General features: G+C 35.5%; 1 long non-coding RNA gene and 1 other non-coding gene across 2 annotated transcripts; one reads left to right on the top strand and one right to left on the bottom strand.

Annotated features, from left to right (window-relative positions):
- Positions 1–8,095: 8,095 nt before the first annotated feature.
- Positions 8,096–8,202, top strand: LOC128290880 (small nucleolar RNA R71). Its single transcript, XR_008280662.1, has one exon. It is a non-coding gene; the product is annotated as a small nucleolar RNA R71 (small nucleolar RNA).
- Positions 8,203–13,615: 5,413 nt separating this feature from the next.
- On the bottom strand, positions 13,616–15,319 carry LOC128290347 (uncharacterized). The gene is made up of 3 exons (XR_008280098.1): positions 15,233–15,319; positions 15,075–15,118; positions 13,616–13,814 (listed from the first exon to the last, which is right to left on the bottom strand). It is a non-coding gene; the product is annotated as an uncharacterized LOC128290347 (long non-coding RNA).
- Between the last annotated feature and the right edge of the window lie 2,779 nt (positions 15,320–18,098).

Here is an 18,098-nt window from a genome sequence, read left to right as displayed (position 1 = left end):
AGCCAGAAAATAGAAATCCTGATACATTAACAGACAATTCTTGCAAGCTTTTTCAACCAAAACAAATTTGCCTAAGAGGTTCGATACTCTAATCACAAATTCAGTATACTTTACATGCAAAGTCTTACTGGATACTAAATTCATACATATGTAAGAATGAGTTGATCCTAGATCTATCAATGCAATCACATTAGTATCATAGAGAGTGAAAGTACCAGTGATAACATTAGGAGATGACACTTCTTCGTGAGCGCAAATAGCGTAGGCTCTAGTAGGTGCTCTAGCATCGGATCTTGTAGTAGTATCTTGAGCTGCACCTCTACTACCACTCATATTTCTAACATTATGGAATGATCTTCCTCTCACAGTAGGGTTGCTCAATCTTACATTCTGAGACTTATCTTTCTCATCTAGCTCAAGACAATCCTAGATGAAATGTTCATGCGAGCCACATCTAAAACAGGCTTTTTCATTCAATCTGCACTCTCCAAAATGTCATTTTCAATATCGTTCACATTCAGGTTTATTTGATCTAACATTACCCACACTTGCCACTGACATAGCTGGAGTTTTTGAACTTGTAATTTACTTCCCACGATCTCTACTAGAGTATTCTACTGGTATATTTGATCGACTAAACAAATCTCAAGATTTCTTTTATGAAAAGTGATATGGCTCACTCATTGATCTTTTCCTCGAGTCTCTAGCTTCTAAATCAGCTTTTCTCATTTTTTGGTAAAATCCTCAGCTTTACAAGCCCTTTCAACCAGAACTACAAATTCTTTCAACTCTAGAATTCCGACTAGTAGTTTTATATCTTCATTCAACCCATCAATGAACCATTTACACATTATTTCTTCAGTAGACACATATTCTCGAGCATAATTACTTAATCATATGAACTTTTTTTCATACTCGGTGACAGTCATGCAGTCTTGTTTTAACTCTAAGAACTCTTTATGTTTTTTATCAAGGAATCGCTGACTTATGTATTTCTTTCGGAACTCTGTCTGAAAGAATTCTGAGGTCACTCGTTCTCTAAGAACCACAAGTATTAGCGTGTTCCACCATTGACATGAAGTGTCACTCAGTAAAGATACAACACATTTAATACATTCCTTAGGAGTAAAGAAAATTCATCAAATACTCGAATCATATTTTTGAGCCAAAACTCGGCTTTCTTAGTATCATCATCAACAGTATCCCGAAACTCTTTGGCCCCATAGTTACAAATTTTATCAACTGGCGGCTTGTTCAACCATATCGGATCTACAACTTGAGGAACAACAGGGATTTGTTGAGGCATAGGTGGGGATGGGGGTTGTTGAACATCCAGATTAGTACAAATGTACTCCATGAACCATTGTTCATCATCTGGAAAAAGGCTTCCTTAGCCTCACCTCCGTGACTACTCAACACGGATCTAGATTCAATAGCTGCCATCCCTTGAGCGGGAGCTGGCACATTACTCTCTACATCATCTGCTATAGCTCGTTCGGGATCCATTTCTATATGAAAACACAATTTATGCTGTCAGAAATCATCACACTATCGTAGAGTATATATATGGCATGTATACCTAGACTCTCACATGAAACGTTAGTCCTAGAATCGATTAAACTGTAGCTCTGATACTAATAAAATGTAACACCCCTAACCCATATCTATTACCAGAATAGGGTTACGAGGTATTATCGATCAATACATAACACATAGCATTCATTCCCATATATAATTCTATACAACCACATTGTCCCTTATAAAGACCTACGAGGCCTTAAACATGCTTTAGAAATGGTTCGGGACTAAGCCGATAACATAAGATAATTTCTGAAAACTTGGAAACCTTTTCATGCAAATAGAAGTCACACGCCCGTGTGAACTAGCCATGTGCTTTACACGGCTAGTAGACACGCCCGTGTCTTAGGCCGTGTCAAAACAGGGTATACATACTGACTTGTATCACATGGCTGAGGACACGCCCGTGTGCCAAGCCATGTGAAAACTAGAGAGTATACTGAATTGGGTCACACAGCCAACCACACACCCGTGTGCCCTACAAAAATTCCCATACACGCCTGTGTCCTAGACCCTGTACCATTTAAATGGGTATACTGACTTATACCACACGGCAAGTCACACGCCCGTGTGTGAGATCTTGTAGAGCATACTGACTTCAAATCAATTTGAACACCAGAGGACACACGGCCGTGTAACCTAATCATGTGTCACACATGGCTGAGACACACGTCCGTGTCTCTATTTGTGTGGACAAAAATAGGCCCTTTGTAAAGCCAATTAGCCACCCTTTTTGCATATACCTACAAAAGCTTATATGGTATCATTTTAAGACACAGTTATACATCCAAAGTTCATCAACCAATATATAATCATACCATATCCATTTTAATTAAATTCAATACTCAAATCCATACCATTTACCTATTAAAATACCAAACAATTTAACTTGCTTTACTAATCATAATTCACAAGTATAATTCATTTAGCAAAACTAGTCCAGACATATATAACCACTTCAATCCCATTCATCCATTATAGGTCTATTAAAAACATTAAAAGTAGAACTATTTCCACATTCATGAGCATCATCAAGTTCATCATCTTATGCCAACTCAAATGGCAAAAATACATACATATCAAACATACCAAAATGACTCAAGCCTATACATGTCATATACCATATATACATAACTTCAAAAGTACCAAATAGATGATCGATAGTGCGATGATGTCTCTGACAATCATTGGGTCCTAGCTAGCTTTGCAAAACTATAAAACATCGAAAATTAAACAAAGTAAGCTATAAAGCTTAGTAAGTTCGTATGTGAACTTGAAATAATCACAACTTTCATATAGCAATTCAAAATAGATAATATTATCAACATATAACGTATCAATTCATGAGCTAACATAAAAGTTATTCATATCCTCATTCATGAGTTCTCAACTTCATCTATCTCAATACTTGAATAGTTTTCTGTACATACCTATACTGATACATTTCTATTTCTCATCAATACTCTTATCAAACTGCTCTGGTTTATAAGTGCTTACGATACAAATTCATTGATTTTCTATTGCCATAGTCCAACTATGGTCTTACACATACATTGCCAATGCCCTACCGTGGTCTTTCATTCACATGCCATAACCCGATTATGGCCATATTATTTGATTGCCATACCCCAACTAGGTCTTATTCGGAAACTTGCCTTACTCTATTCATACATTTCATTTAATATCTTAACATTTATAAAATAGAATAATTACTATTTCAATTTCATCATCAAACACAAAGATACACATTTAAGTTCATTTATATGAACTTACCTCGTTTTCGAAATTGACTGATCGAATCGACTATTCGACAATCTTACTTTTCCCCCGATCTAAATATGAATTCTTTCTTTCTTGATCTATATGAATTCAAAATTAACTTGTTTATTCATCTACTCATTCAATTTAGTCCAAAATTACTCATTTGGGCATATTTTCATATTAGCCCCTAAACTTTCACATTTTTACAATTTAGTCCTTATTTCACAAATACACAAAATTCACATAATTTCATTATACTCTAGCTCAGCCGAATTACCTATAGGTCCCTAGCAGCCCATAACTTTCATTTATTTCAGATTTCAACCCCTCAATTTACACATTTCATAATATAATCCCTATTTGAAATTTTTATCAAAAATCACCTTATAAAACAATAAAATCTATCATCAAGCTTTCATATTTCATCTTCAAACATCAATGAACACATAAACTCATCAATTTTAACTCTTAAAATCTTTAACAATTTCAAAATCTAAGGTACGGACTAGCTAGAATACGAAGCAACAATTACAAAAACATAAAAATCTTCAAAAACCGAGCTAAAACCGTACCTTAATCAAGCTAGGAGTGTGCCAAAATTATGAAAGCTTCAAAACCATATTCTCTTTTCTATTTTTGGTTGTTAACAAGGATGAATGAAATGAATTTGGCTTTGTTTTATTATAATTATAACTTAATTAATCAATTTACTAATATAACATTTGTTATATACATATATAATCATATAATGGATATCCATTAATGTCCATTAACCTTTAAAATGGTCTAATTACCATTTAAGGCCATCATATTTAAAATCCAAAGCCAACTGACACCTTTAACTAATAGAACACACATTTTACATTTTATGCGATTTAGTCCTTTTTCTCAAATTGACTATTCAAATGATAAAATTAACTCACGAAAATTTTGCACATGCTTACTATCATACTGTAAATAGAAAAAATAATATTAAAATTATTTTCCAACCTTGGATTTGTGGTCCCAAAACCACTGTTCTGATTTGACTCAAAAACGGGCTGTTAAAGCTACACCGGCACAAACACGGACTGAGACATAGTCGTATGTCCCTATTTCGAATGTTACACGGCCTGAGACATGGGCGTGTGTCTTAGCTGTGTAAGTCACACGGCCTTGTGACCTTTACAATGTGAATTTTCTACCTTTTTCAATTAAGTTCTAAATGTTTTCGATTTAGTCTCGAATTGTTTCTAAAGTGTTTCTATGGCCTCGAAGGCTCAAATTAGGACATTATGCATGTGTTTGATTAGATTATGAAATGTTGGAAATAAATAATTTGTGTTACATATTTACGATAATGCTCTGTAACCCTATTCTGGCGACAGATACGGGTTAGAGGTGTTACAGTCGAATGGCATTACTAGCATTTCCCCATCCTTGAGTACTCCAACTGAAATTAGGATGTTGTTTCCACCCTAGATTGTATGCGTTGGAGTATGGGTTGTTTTTGTTACGATTAATATCCCCCATGTAATAAAATAAGGCTAGGTTTGATGAGAGTTCATCAAAGACATGATCTTCTTCATAGTAAACACGTGCTAACTGTAACACACCTAACCTGTATCCATCATCGAAATAGGGTTATGCCGCATTACTATAAAAACTTGACTTAAAATCATCAATTTCTGAACATTTCATAATCATAGAAAAATCCAATCAAACACATGCATATTGCCTTTATTCGAGCCTTCGAGGCCCTAGAAACACTTTAAAAACAATTTGGGACTAAATCGGGAACATATGAAACTTTAAGGAAAAAGTCAGAAAATTTCACACTGCAGGTGTCACACGGCAGTGTGCCTCACAGGATTGAAACACGTGCCTGTGTCTCAGGCTGTGTAACATTCGAAATAGGGATACACAGCCATGTCCTAGCCCGTGTTTGTGCCCATGTACCTCTCTGACTTGGGTCACACAACCAAGCCACACGCCCGTGTGTCAGGCTGTGTAACTCTCGAAATGGCCTTACATGCCCGTGTGCCAGGCTGCGTGCTAGGTCGTGTAACTGTCTGACTTGAAACCCTTTCAAAACTATAGGGGACACATGCTCGTGTCTTAGGCAATGTGGGCAAGAAATAGGTCAATTTCAAGCAATTTCTTTCACCCAAATCAAGCACACACCTACAAGCCATTTGCACATACAATCAAGCCTTAAAACATACCCAAAACATGCATAATAAAGTTAGTTCAATAGGTCATTTATCCATACAACCACTATGCCCAAAAGGCACTTCAATCACCACAACCAAGCATACTAAAACATATACATAATTTATTCATTCATCATTTATACATTTCTAGCCTATTTCTATACCAATCTTACCACAAAACATACCAAATTGGTAATTCAAAACATATATTCACTTGACCATTTCAACACCAACAATCAACGCATCAAAATGCCAAAAGCACACCAACCATAGTACCATATTTACAAGCCAAACATAACAACTATCTCATCAAACACAATTCACCTATACATGCCATTATAACAATGATCAAAACCTTAAAATCTATCGATATATTCGCTGGATAGTGTGATAGGTCTCTGACGAGCTTCCAAACCGATTGAGCTTTCGGTAATATATAAAACATAGAAAAGAAGAACAATGTAAGAATATAATGCTTAGTAAGTTCGTACATCATGAACATAGTTTACCATTTCCATGCATAATTGTATAAATAGACATGAATCAATCCAACATAGCTGGGCACAAGCCTAAGCATCATCAACAACATAAGTTAGTGATTAAACACATAACTTAGTAACATCATCACATGGAAAGGTATAGAACATGAGCATATCATTACGTAAATCATATTTTTCATAGTTATGAGTGTTTATACTTTTATCATCAACAATTCATACCTTTTCATAAATTATTAACTTAGCTTTTGGTACACTTACTGTTCTTCCCTTTTTCATGCCCATTGAACCACTTAGAATAATATCAGATATGTCGAAAGCTCACACAAAGTGTGCTAAATACATAGTCGAAACCCTTCCTTCACTTTTCCATTACATAGATGCTCACTCAAGCCATAAATTGGTCCGCTTACACAAGCTAACAGTTGAAATATAGCTACACGATGTCAACTGACGGTCAAAATGTAGCTACACGATACTACTCACACAAGCTAACGAGTATCCACAACAAATGCCAGAACTAAGCCATCGATAGGACATTCAAGACCAGCACCCGAAACATGGTAACCCTAATGACATGTCATTTGTATCTTATATTTTCCTAAAGTTCAAACGGGGCTCGATAGTTGTGTAAAATCATTGGATTTTTGTCGTGACATGATATCATGAATAACATAATAGCATTTAAATCAAATACATTAAAATGTTATTTAAACACATGAACTTACCTCGATTACAAAAACGTCAAAATAGGATTACTAATCCGAGACTTTATCTTTTCCTTGATTTAGATCCTTACGAAGCTTAACTTTATCTAAATAAGTAAATTCAATCCATTCAATATTCATTCAATTCAATTCAATCCAAAATACATGCTTTTGTAAATTTACACATTTACCCCTAACATTTTAAATTCTTTACAATTTAGTCCTTAAGCCCGTAAATTGAAATTCATGCAATTTCATCCACATACTAAGCTAGCTGAATTCTATATAAGGTCATAGCAACTCATTAAAATTATTATTTCACATTTTCGCTATGTATTTTAACACATTTTACAAATATTCCTTAATTGACATTTTCAACAAAAATCACTTTACAAAAGTTGTTTATTTATCATAAAATATTCATTTTCTTCCATAAAACATAAAAAAATCACATGAACACATTCATGGCAAAACTGTAACCTTTTAACAGTTTTGCAAATTAGTCCCTAGGCTAGATAGATTAAGCTACAATGATTCTAAAAACATAAAAATCATTAAAAAACAAAACAAAATTTCACTTACATGCAAGAGAGATATAACCAAAGCTTTAAAACCTTACCTCTGGCTTTCTATTCTTCAATAATCAGTGAAGAAGACAACAACAAAGATGATATCTTTGTTTCCTTTAATTTACATAACATATTTATCAATTCACTAACTTAACCTTATTAATTAACTTTAAAAACACTTCATTTTAGGTCCAAATTTGTCCACCAACTTCATGAATGGTAAAATTACCATTTAAATCCTTAATCATTTAATTTGATAGCCAGTTGGTACCTTTAACTTATAGAACTCTAATTTTTGTATCTTTTACGATTTAGTCCTTTTTACCAAATTAAACATGCAATTGATAAAATTTCTTAACAAACATTTTATACGACCTTGCTAAAATTCTGTAGACACTAAAATAATAATAAAATAAATATTCTCACATTGGATTTGTGGTCCCAAAACCACTATTTTGATTTCACTTAAAATAGGTTGTTACACTAACTCTACTACTTTCATTTCCAGCACTGCGGATGGCCTTTTCAATGTTTTTATCATATTTGTTAAAGATGATACCTGAGCTGTTAGAGATGTAATTGCATCAAGCTCTATTACTTCTGCAACTCTTCTGTTAGTTCCAACCCTGGTAGTGGGTTATTGATAATCATTCTTTGTTGTCCTTTCTAGAATTTGATAAACCTCATTATATGATTTATCGATTAAATTCCCATTGGCAGATGCATCAAAAACCATTCTTGTATGAGCACTCAATCCATTGTAAAACATTTCCATTTGTATCCAATGCTGGAAACCATGCATCAGTCATTTCCTCAACAACTCATTAAATCGCTTCCATGCTTCATATAATGTTTCATCCTCTGATTGTCTAAATGATATAATGTCATTCCTCAACCTTGCATTCATGTTAGGAGGATTATATCTTAACAAAAACCTCAGATAGAATTCATTCCATAGTGCCATTGTACTTGAAGGCAATGCATTTAAACATTTTCTAACACGATCTCGCAATGAGTGAGGAAATAAATTCAGTCGTAAGGCATCTTTAGGAACACCTTGTTGCCTAAATGAATTGCAAATTTCCAGAATAATTCGTAAGTGCAACCTTGGATCTTTAGTACGCAACCCATTAGATTACCACACTATTTGCAGCATTTGAAACATCACTGGCTTTAATTCAAAATGTTGAGGTTGAATATGTGGCTTGACTATTCTTGGATTTAAATCATCTAAGATTGGCACTACATGTTCTTTGATGGTCTGTCTCTATCATATACAATTCAAGGAATATTTGTAACGGCCCGATTTAGACCCTAATCGGAACGGTGGTTTTGGGACCACAAATTCGAGTCAAAAAAATATTTTAAAATTATTTTTTTGTTTTTATTTTGTGTAAATTTATATCTGTGAAATTTTTGTGCTTTTAATTTTATCGTTTGAGTGTCCGATTGAATAAAAGGACTTAATCGCGTAAAATGAAAATTAAGTGGTTAATTGTAAAGGGTTTAATGGTTAGTGGCTTTCTAAATTGAAGCCTTAAAGTGGTAAATAGGCCATATTTAATATGGGTGTACAGTAGTGGCCATAGTTTATAATAGTTTTATGTTATAGTAATAAGGTTATATAGGTAATTTAGTTAATAAATTTATATTAAATAAAACCAAAGTTAAAATACATGTTATATTCATTTGTTCATCCACCGAAACAAGAAATAAGAAAGAAGAAAAGAAAAGAGCTAGGGTTCGGCACTTGTTTAAGCTCAATCAAGATCAAAAACCAAAGAAATCAGATTTGGATCGGGGGAAAACGAAAATTATCGACTAGCTGCCCTGTTCCATTTTACATCATCCAAGGTAAGTTTATAAGCAAATAGACATACTTAATTGTAGTTAAATGCTAAATATATATGCTGGTACGAAATGTTTGAATTTATATATGTTATGGCCGATTATGAGCAAACTTGGCTACCACATTTTTGAATTCGTTTCGATCGAGTTACGATTTCTGAAAGTACCATATGAACCTTAGGAATAGTGAGGATACATATGTCATGACATAGGATTCCGATATATGTGTACAGGTAAGAGCATGGCATCAATATGCCACTCGGATATATGTCTGTCAGTAAGACCCTATTTGGGACAGTGGCATCGATATGTGGTTACATGTAAGACCACGTCTGGGACGCTCGCATTGTATGATAAATGTGTGATTATTCGAGTGTATATGAATGTATGAAAACTTGGTATAATGTCATTTGAATTTGAAAGTTGAATGATATTATGCTAAATAAGATATATAAGAATTCGACCAAAGTAACTTATTTATGTGAAAGTATAAGTTATAAATAAATTAAATGATATGTTTGAGACCAAGTGTAATAATAATGTTATAATTTGGTTTGTTTTAAATGCTTTGATTACTCCTTTGATTAGTTAATTTTCTTATGACTTACTAAGCTATAATAGCTTACTGTGTGAATAGTTGTCTCTGTTTTATAGATTTTGGATTCAAGTTACAAGTTCGGGCCTCATCAGCAAAGTCTATCACACTATCGACCACCTTCGGTATTTAATAAGTTGCATTTTGGTACTGTGGCATGTATAGGCTAGAACATACTTTAGAAATGTGCAATGTTGGCTATGTAAATCTAAAGCCATGCTAAAATTGCTTAATTCCTAAGTTTGGTTTTAGTTATGTTTTGGTTATGGTTTAATCTGTTCCGGTTATAATGTTGCATGTCATGATATGCATGGTATATGTGTTAAATGTTATATGTTTTGAAAATGGTTGATGTAATAAACATTGTGTGTACATATTTGCATAGCATGTTTAATTGCTTTGGCTAAGGTTTTGGTATAGGTAAAACAAATTTGAATTGGCTGGAAAACTATTTCAATAATGAAGTGGCATATATTCAGTTATAAGGTGGGATGGAATAAAGTGATAATGATTAATTTGTGATTTGGCATTGCTTATACAAATACTCATGCATATGATAATTTGACTTGTCATGTTTGACATATGGTAAGTAATATTTATGTTTTGGATATATCTGTATGTAGTTAATGTCTTGTAATGATAAAAATAATCTTATTTAGTTAATAAGTATTTTCATTCAACTTAGTTGAATCGTGATTACGTGCATGTTTTTGAGTGGGTTTTAGATGCTCAAATTATGTTTGTGATAGTGAGGTAATGTACTGAATAAGTAGTGATAAGTTGGATATGTTGTTTGGACTTATTAATTTATATTATTAGGGTTCGGTAAATGTGATTAAAAATTAGGTAATTATAGTATGTATGTATTAGGTTGCGGTGTATAAAATGTTGGAAAAACTATGTTATATTTTATGTATAATAATTTAAACATTTGAAGTGTATAAACTTGTAAAATGATTGAGATAAGTTGTAAGTGAGTTGTTGTCAAAACAAACTTGTTTTCGGCTAAATGCATGGAAGAATGATCAAATGAATATTGACTCGATCAATGATAAATTATGAAAATAGCATGTATATTATGTGTTGTATAAATGTCCAACTTGATAGTAAATGAAAGATGAATATAATATGATTTTTATTAAATAATTGTATGTAGTAGATTTTGGGTGTTCTATTTGAGTATGATTTTTAGTATACAACTAAAGTGTAATGAAGTTTGAATATATGCACGTCTTATTAGTTGAATCAAAAGTGTATTCAGTTATGTGGTATTAATATTGAAATCGATTAATAAAGTTAACAAATGATTGTATTCTTTTAAAATAAAAAATAAAGATAAATAAAATTTTCCAAGTCTATGCATGTGTTCGTTTAAATTTGTGTTTTGACTTGTAATACCTCGTGACCTTATTCCAGTGACAGATACGGGTTAAGGGTGTTACATTTTGTTGATATCAGAGCTACGATTTAGTCGGTTCTAGGACTAACGTAGCGGGTGAGAGTCTAGCTATACGTGCCATATTACATACTGCGATAGTGTGATGAATTCTGACATTTGAAAATGTGTTTTCATATAGTAAATGAATCCTGACAGAGTTGTAGCTGATGATGTCAAGAGTGTAGCGTCTGCTCCAACGCAAGGGACAGCGCCGGCTGATTCTCGACCGATTTCGAGTAACCAGGAAGGAGAGGCTAGAAAAGCCTTCTACCAAATGATGAATAACTGGTTTACTCAATATATCCGGACTAATCCAGCTGCACAACAACCTCCACCCCTGACTAATCCATCTTCGATGCCTACTGTACCACAAGTAAGTGATCCACTGAGATTGTATAAGCCACCTATAGATAAAATCATAAAAAATGGTGCTGAAGAGTTTAAAGCTACTGATGATGATGATGCTGAACAGGCTAAATTTTGGCTTCGTAATACTATTTGTGTGTTTGATGAGCTGTCCTATACCCCAGATGAGTGTTTGAAATGTGCCATATCTTTACTTCGAGATACAGCATATCACTGGTGGAACACCCTAGTATCAATGGTCCCGAGAGAGCGGGTGACTTGGGAATTCTTTCAGACTGAGTTCCGTAAGAAATATATCAACCATAGATTTATTGATCAGAAGCGTAAAGAATTTCTAAAGCTGAAACAAGGCCAGATGACCGCGACAGAATATGAGCGGAACTTTTTGAGACTCAGTCGATATGCCCGAGAGTGTGTTTCTACTGAAGCCATAATGTGTAAAAGATTTGAAGATGGGCTGAATGAAGACATTAAACTATTAGTTGGCATACTTGAGATAATAGACTTCGTAGTACTAGTTGAGCGAGCCTGCAAAGCTGAAGAGCTCGGGAAAGAGAAAAGAAAAGCTGACTTTGAAGCTAGAGATGCACGTAAAAGAACTTTCGATAAGTCATTCTAGTCGGCACCAAAGAAGTTTCGAGATGATTTTAGCTATTCTAAAGCCATTTTAGATTATTCTAGATAGGATCAGAGTAGACCACCTATGAGCACGAGAGCTACCTCAGTAGCTAGTGTGCATAATGTCAGATCAAATCAACCTGAATGTAAACATTGCAGCAAACGACACCCCGGTAGTTGCAAGTTGCATGATTGAGCTTGTTTTAAATGTGGATCGATGGATCATTATATTCGTGATTGCCCAGTGTTAGCAGAAGAAAATCCCATGCAGAATACGAGGTCAGGTAATACTGTAGCTCAGGGTAGACCACCTAGAAATACGGGTAATGCGAGTGGCAGTCAGAGAGGAATTAAAGATACAGTAGTCAGATCTGAGGCTCGTGCACCCGCTAGAGCCTATGCTATTCGAGCACGAGAGGTGGCTTCATCTCCAGATGTCATTACTGGTACATTCACTCTTTATGATACTAATGTAATTGCATTGATTGATCCTAGTTCTACTCATTCTTATGTGTGTGAGACATTAGTATTCAGTAAGACTTTACCTGTTAAGTCTATTGAGTTTGCGATTAGAGTGTCGAACCCATTGGGCCAGTGTGTTATGGTTGACAAAGTGTGTAAGAATTGTCCCTTAATGGTTCGAGATTCGTGCTTTCCGGATTACTTGATGTTGTTGCCATTTGATGAGTTCGACATAATTCTGGGTATGGACTGGTTGACTTTGCATGATGCTGTTGTAAACTGCAAGAGAAAGACTATTGATTTATGGTGCCAGAATGATAAGATTATTCGGATTGAATCTAATGATATGAATAGGTTACCGGGAGTGATTTCTTCGATGCTAGCTCAGAAATATGTAAGAAAAGGTTGCGAAGCTTACTTTGCATATGTGCTTGACAGTAAAGTGGCCGAAAGAAACATTGAATCAATACCTGTTGTGTACGAGTACCCAAATGTCTTTCCTGAAGAATTATCGGGTTTGCCACCTATTCGGGAGGTAGAGTTTGGTATTGAGTTAATGCCTAGGATGACCCTTATATCCATAGCTCCGTACAGAATGACACTGTAACACCCCAAACCCGGCCCAGACGTTATGGCCAAATCTGATGTGCCACATTGGAGTTAAAAAATCCGTGTTTCGTTTTAGTGTTTTAAAAGCCATATATTTTGCTGAGTTAACAAAGTGTATAGAAGCTGGGCACCAGGTAGGTATCCGAGATAGAGGAGGTGAGCCATGAAGGCTGCTTAAGTACCAAGCTCTTTAATTGGATCCAATCCTAGACATGCCCATAACCATAGCCACACTTTGTCATATCGAGTTTAAATTTGTTTAATTGAACGACTTTGATAAATCGATTAATCGTGGTGTTGAACTCTTTTGGAAACAAGTATCATTTTGAAAACACGTCCTAAGTCTAGCCTATTTGAATAATTATCAACCAGGTTTAAAGTTATTAAAGTTAAAATAATCCCGAAAAGAAATAAAAGAAAAGTTAAAATGGCCTTATTACAACCCCCAAAAAAATAATAATAAATAATATTTAATGGAAATTTTAAGAAAACCAACGCTTATTTAAAAGTCCAAAGACAATCACCGTGGCCATTCTGAATCCCCTCCGGCCCAAGTCCCCACATCAAGGCTCACCTGCAAGGTTAAGGAAAGGGGGTGAGTTTGGAAACTCAGTGTGCAACAAGCCCCTTTCAGAGCCCAAAACAATAACTGCCTGTTGGGTCTAAGCCCAAATCCAATCTCAAACATATACTGGGCCATAGCCCTTTTCATATTTCATATTTCATAACACTGGGCCAAGCCTTTTCAAGTTTCATATTATCGGGCGAAGCCTTTCTATCAGAAACAGTATGGCCCATAGGCCCATTTTATATCACATGTAATGTCAAATGAAAGAATGCAACCCATTTGGGGAGACTACTCAACCCACCATCCGCTACTCTCCACCGTACTAACCAACACACCATGTGGGGATTAACTCGACCCACCCCGCCATAACTCTCCACCGGCAAAGATAGTTGCTTTATCATATAACCGAGGCCTAGCCTCTTTTAATAATCGGGCAAAAGCCCTTTTAATAATCGGGCATGAGCCCTTTAATAATCGGGCATAAGCCCTTTAATAATCGGGCATAAGCCCTTTTGATAATCGGGCATAAGCCCTTTTGATAATCAGGGCATAAGCCCTTTAATAATCGGGGCATAAGCCCTTTAATAATCGGGGCATAAGCCCTTTTGCACTTCCTCCATCCATATAAATTCCCAACCCAATGCATTTATGAACATCTCATGTGCATATCATACATATCATGTGCATATCATACATGTCATGTGCATATCATACATATCATGTTTATCAAAATCCCATGCATTAAGTTCATATATAAACCCTAGGGGTATAATGGTCATTTTCATATTATAAGGGTAATCTTGTAATTTTACCAAAAATTAGGGTTTCCATGTTCATTAACATTTATAAACAATTCATGGGTGCAAACAGTGATTCTGGCCCGTTTTTAGCGAAATCGAGTTGTTGGGCCAAAAACCCCTAATGGGCCCTACTTAGCCAATTTCGTCATCTAGGCCCATTTAGCCTATATTCCATAATGGTTTTATCAGTCTCGATGCGCAATTTAACTAGATTTCATATTCTACCAATTTTACCCAAATGGGCCCGAAAGCCTGTTGGGCCTTATTGCAACCCCTCGAGGCCCAACTTACCGTGAATGCCAAAAATCATGTTCTTACCGTTTTTAATGTTCCCGATCATCCTCTCAACGAATCTAACTAACTAATGAGTGTTTGCTTGCTCACGAGTCCTCGAAATGCCAGAATTTCGGCATTTCGGCTTTTCGGCATTTATCGCTTTAAGCTATGAAAGGGTTCGTTTACACACCTGATTTGCGATATTCCTTGACGAGATCTCCTATGCGATTTCTCCTATAATCAACCACTTATAGATTAGACCATGTTAATATTAAACCAAATCGAAAACTACCTATTATCATCACTTACACATTCGGCCACCATCCACAATGGCCCTTGGGTTCATACCTTTGCCGAAGTTGATGTCTAGATTTAGTCACTCCGATGATCCAAGCTTTTCACACACTCCTCGATCGGTAGCCTTTAATCCTCACTAGCACCAACAAACCAAATAACACCAAAAACCCTTTTAGCCTTAGTCGACAGAGGGGTTTTCAGCTTTTCTTAAACCACAAGATACAAATGGAAAGAAGGTTCGAATACTTACCAAGAGATCTACTCGTTGAAGAACGTTCCAAATACCTTCCTACCCCATATCCGCTAGAATCCAACTTAAACGTATGTGAAAATAGATCTCAATATTAATTCCCGAATCACTAAAATATGAAGCTTTCTACTTATCGCCAAATATTAATCTAAGCTATTACGAGGGTTAGTACACACCGTTACGGGTTGAAGTTGAAACGCTTCCAAAATCAATCGCCTACGATAACCACCACTTGTCACTCAAACTTAACTAATCCAATATCAATATATGTAAATCCTAAGCACATCACCATACTAACATAAGGGCATATTCGTCATTTTACCATACGAGGTATTTTGGTAGTTTTACAAATTGAGGGTATTGTGGAAATTTCACAAACCAAGGGTATTTTAGTAATTTTGTAAATCGAGGGTAAAACAGTAATTCTATAAATCAAGGGTAAAACAGTAATTCTATAAATCGAGGGTAAAATGGTAATTCTGTAAATCGAGGGTAAAACGGTAATTCTGTAAATCGAGGGTAAAACGATAATTATGTAAATCGGGGGTAAAATGGTAATTATGTAAATTAGGGGTAAAATGGTAATTCTATAAATCGAGGGTAAAATAGTAATTCTGTAAACTGAGGGTAAAACGGTAATTCTGTAAATCGAGAGTACTTTGGTAATTTTACAAGTCGAGGGCATTTCAGTAATTGGTAAACTAAAGTATTCTAAACATGGATAACAATACGAATGGGCCTAAAGCCTATTCTCTACCCAAATGGGCCCACACTCGTGTGGCCCTTTTAGCCCAAACCTAGCCACAGATATGCGATTCACCTAGCCTAGTCCAATATTTATTACACAATCAAACAACTTATCCAATTGGGCTGTAGGCTGTTAGCCCACATGGCTCCTTTCGCCCATCATGACCAAGTAGCCATCCTACAGCCTAGAGTATTGAGAATACACACCGATAGGAGACCTGAGTTAATCCACGCTCCAAGCACTCTTAGCCGACGCCCAACCCAAACGAGCACGCCATACAAATGAAAGGGATCACCAAGAAAGGTACATTTACTCTCTTCATGGTTCCTCTATTTAAAGCCGACTTCACAACCACTCTTATATTAGCTTCCCGATGTGGGATCCCTCCAACATTAGAGTTTAAATTCAACACCAACTCTTGCCACTGTTAGCAAAATAAATGCTCCTTGCTTGCCATGGGATTCAACACATGCCTCCCCTTAAATGCTCCACAAGCTACTTGCCACTAAGCCACAAGGCTTTTTGTGTCATATTTTATCCCCAATTAATTATAAGGTCTAAAGGCCAAAGTCCGTGTTCCTTTAAAAAAACCAAAATAAATTGCAAGAGCCAAGGCTTGAACCCGTGCTCCCATACAACCTTAATGACACTACAACCACTAGACTACAAGCTTCCTTGTGTCATTTATTTAACACAATAATTTAAAAACCCTCATCCAAGCATCCAGGTTTTTTTTTCACTTAATACCAAAATTTTTGCTAAAGCCCAAGTTTGAACCCAAGATTTCTCCAACACTTTTCAAAGCCATTAACCACTAATAGCAAACATTTAATTGTTTCATTTCATTGCACAATTAAATACCTATATACAACCTCCTTACGGACCCCCACTCAAGGCCCAATACTTCTAGGCCCAAATTCGGGGTGTTACAGACACCTACAGAATTAAAAAAATTGAAAGCTTAGTTGCAAGAGTTGTTAGATAGAGGTTTCGCGTGACTGAGTTTCTCTCCTTGGGGTGCACCAATACTGTTTATGAAAAAGAAAGATGGAACTATGAGAATGTACATTGATTACAGACAACTCAATAAGGTGACTATAAAGAATAATTATCCGTTGCCATGGATTGATGAACTAATCGAGTAATTGAAAGGGGTTACAGTATTTTCAAAGATAGATTTGAAATCAGGCTATTATCAGTTGCGAGTTAAAGACTCTGACGTGCCAAAGATTGCTTTCGAACGAGGTACGAACACTATGAGTTTTTGGTTATGCCTTTTAGACTTACTAATACACCTACTGTTTTTATGGATTTGATGAATCGGATCTTCAGATAGTACTTGGATCGATTTATGGTTGTGTTTATAGATGACATTTTAATCTACTCTCATGATGAAACTGAACATGTCGAACATCTGAGACTTGTGTTACAGACCTTGCGAGATAAATAGTTGTATACGAAGTTCAGTAAATGTGAGTTCTGGTTAAGAGAAGTCAGTTTTCTGGGCCATGTTGTATCAGCATCGGGTATTCAGGTTGATCCGAGTAAAATTTTAGCTATACTCGATTGGAAACCTCCTAAGAATGTTTCTGAAGTCTGAAGCTTTTTGAGACTTGCTGGTTATTATAGACGGTTTGTGAAAGGCTTTTGTATGATTGTAGCCCCGATGACAAAGCTATTACAAAAAGATGTTAAGTTTGAGTGGTCAGAAAAGTGCCAGAAAAGCTTTGATCAGTTGAAAGCCCTTTTGACCGAAGCTCCAGTGCTAGTTTAGCCAGAATCGGGTAAAGAATTTGCTATCTATAGTGATGCAAATTTAAATGGTTTGGGCTATGTTTTGATGTATGAAGGCAGAGTTATAGCTTATGCCTCGAGACAGTTAAAGCTACATGCAAAGAACTATCTGACCCACGACCTAG

Source organism: Gossypium arboreum, chromosome 3 (genome assembly GCF_025698485.1).
Source record: "Gossypium arboreum isolate Shixiya-1 chromosome 3, ASM2569848v2, whole genome shotgun sequence".
NCBI classification, from domain to species: domain Eukaryota; kingdom Viridiplantae; phylum Streptophyta; class Magnoliopsida; order Malvales; family Malvaceae; genus Gossypium; species Gossypium arboreum.
This window is presented reverse-complemented; position numbering and strand designations above follow the sequence as displayed.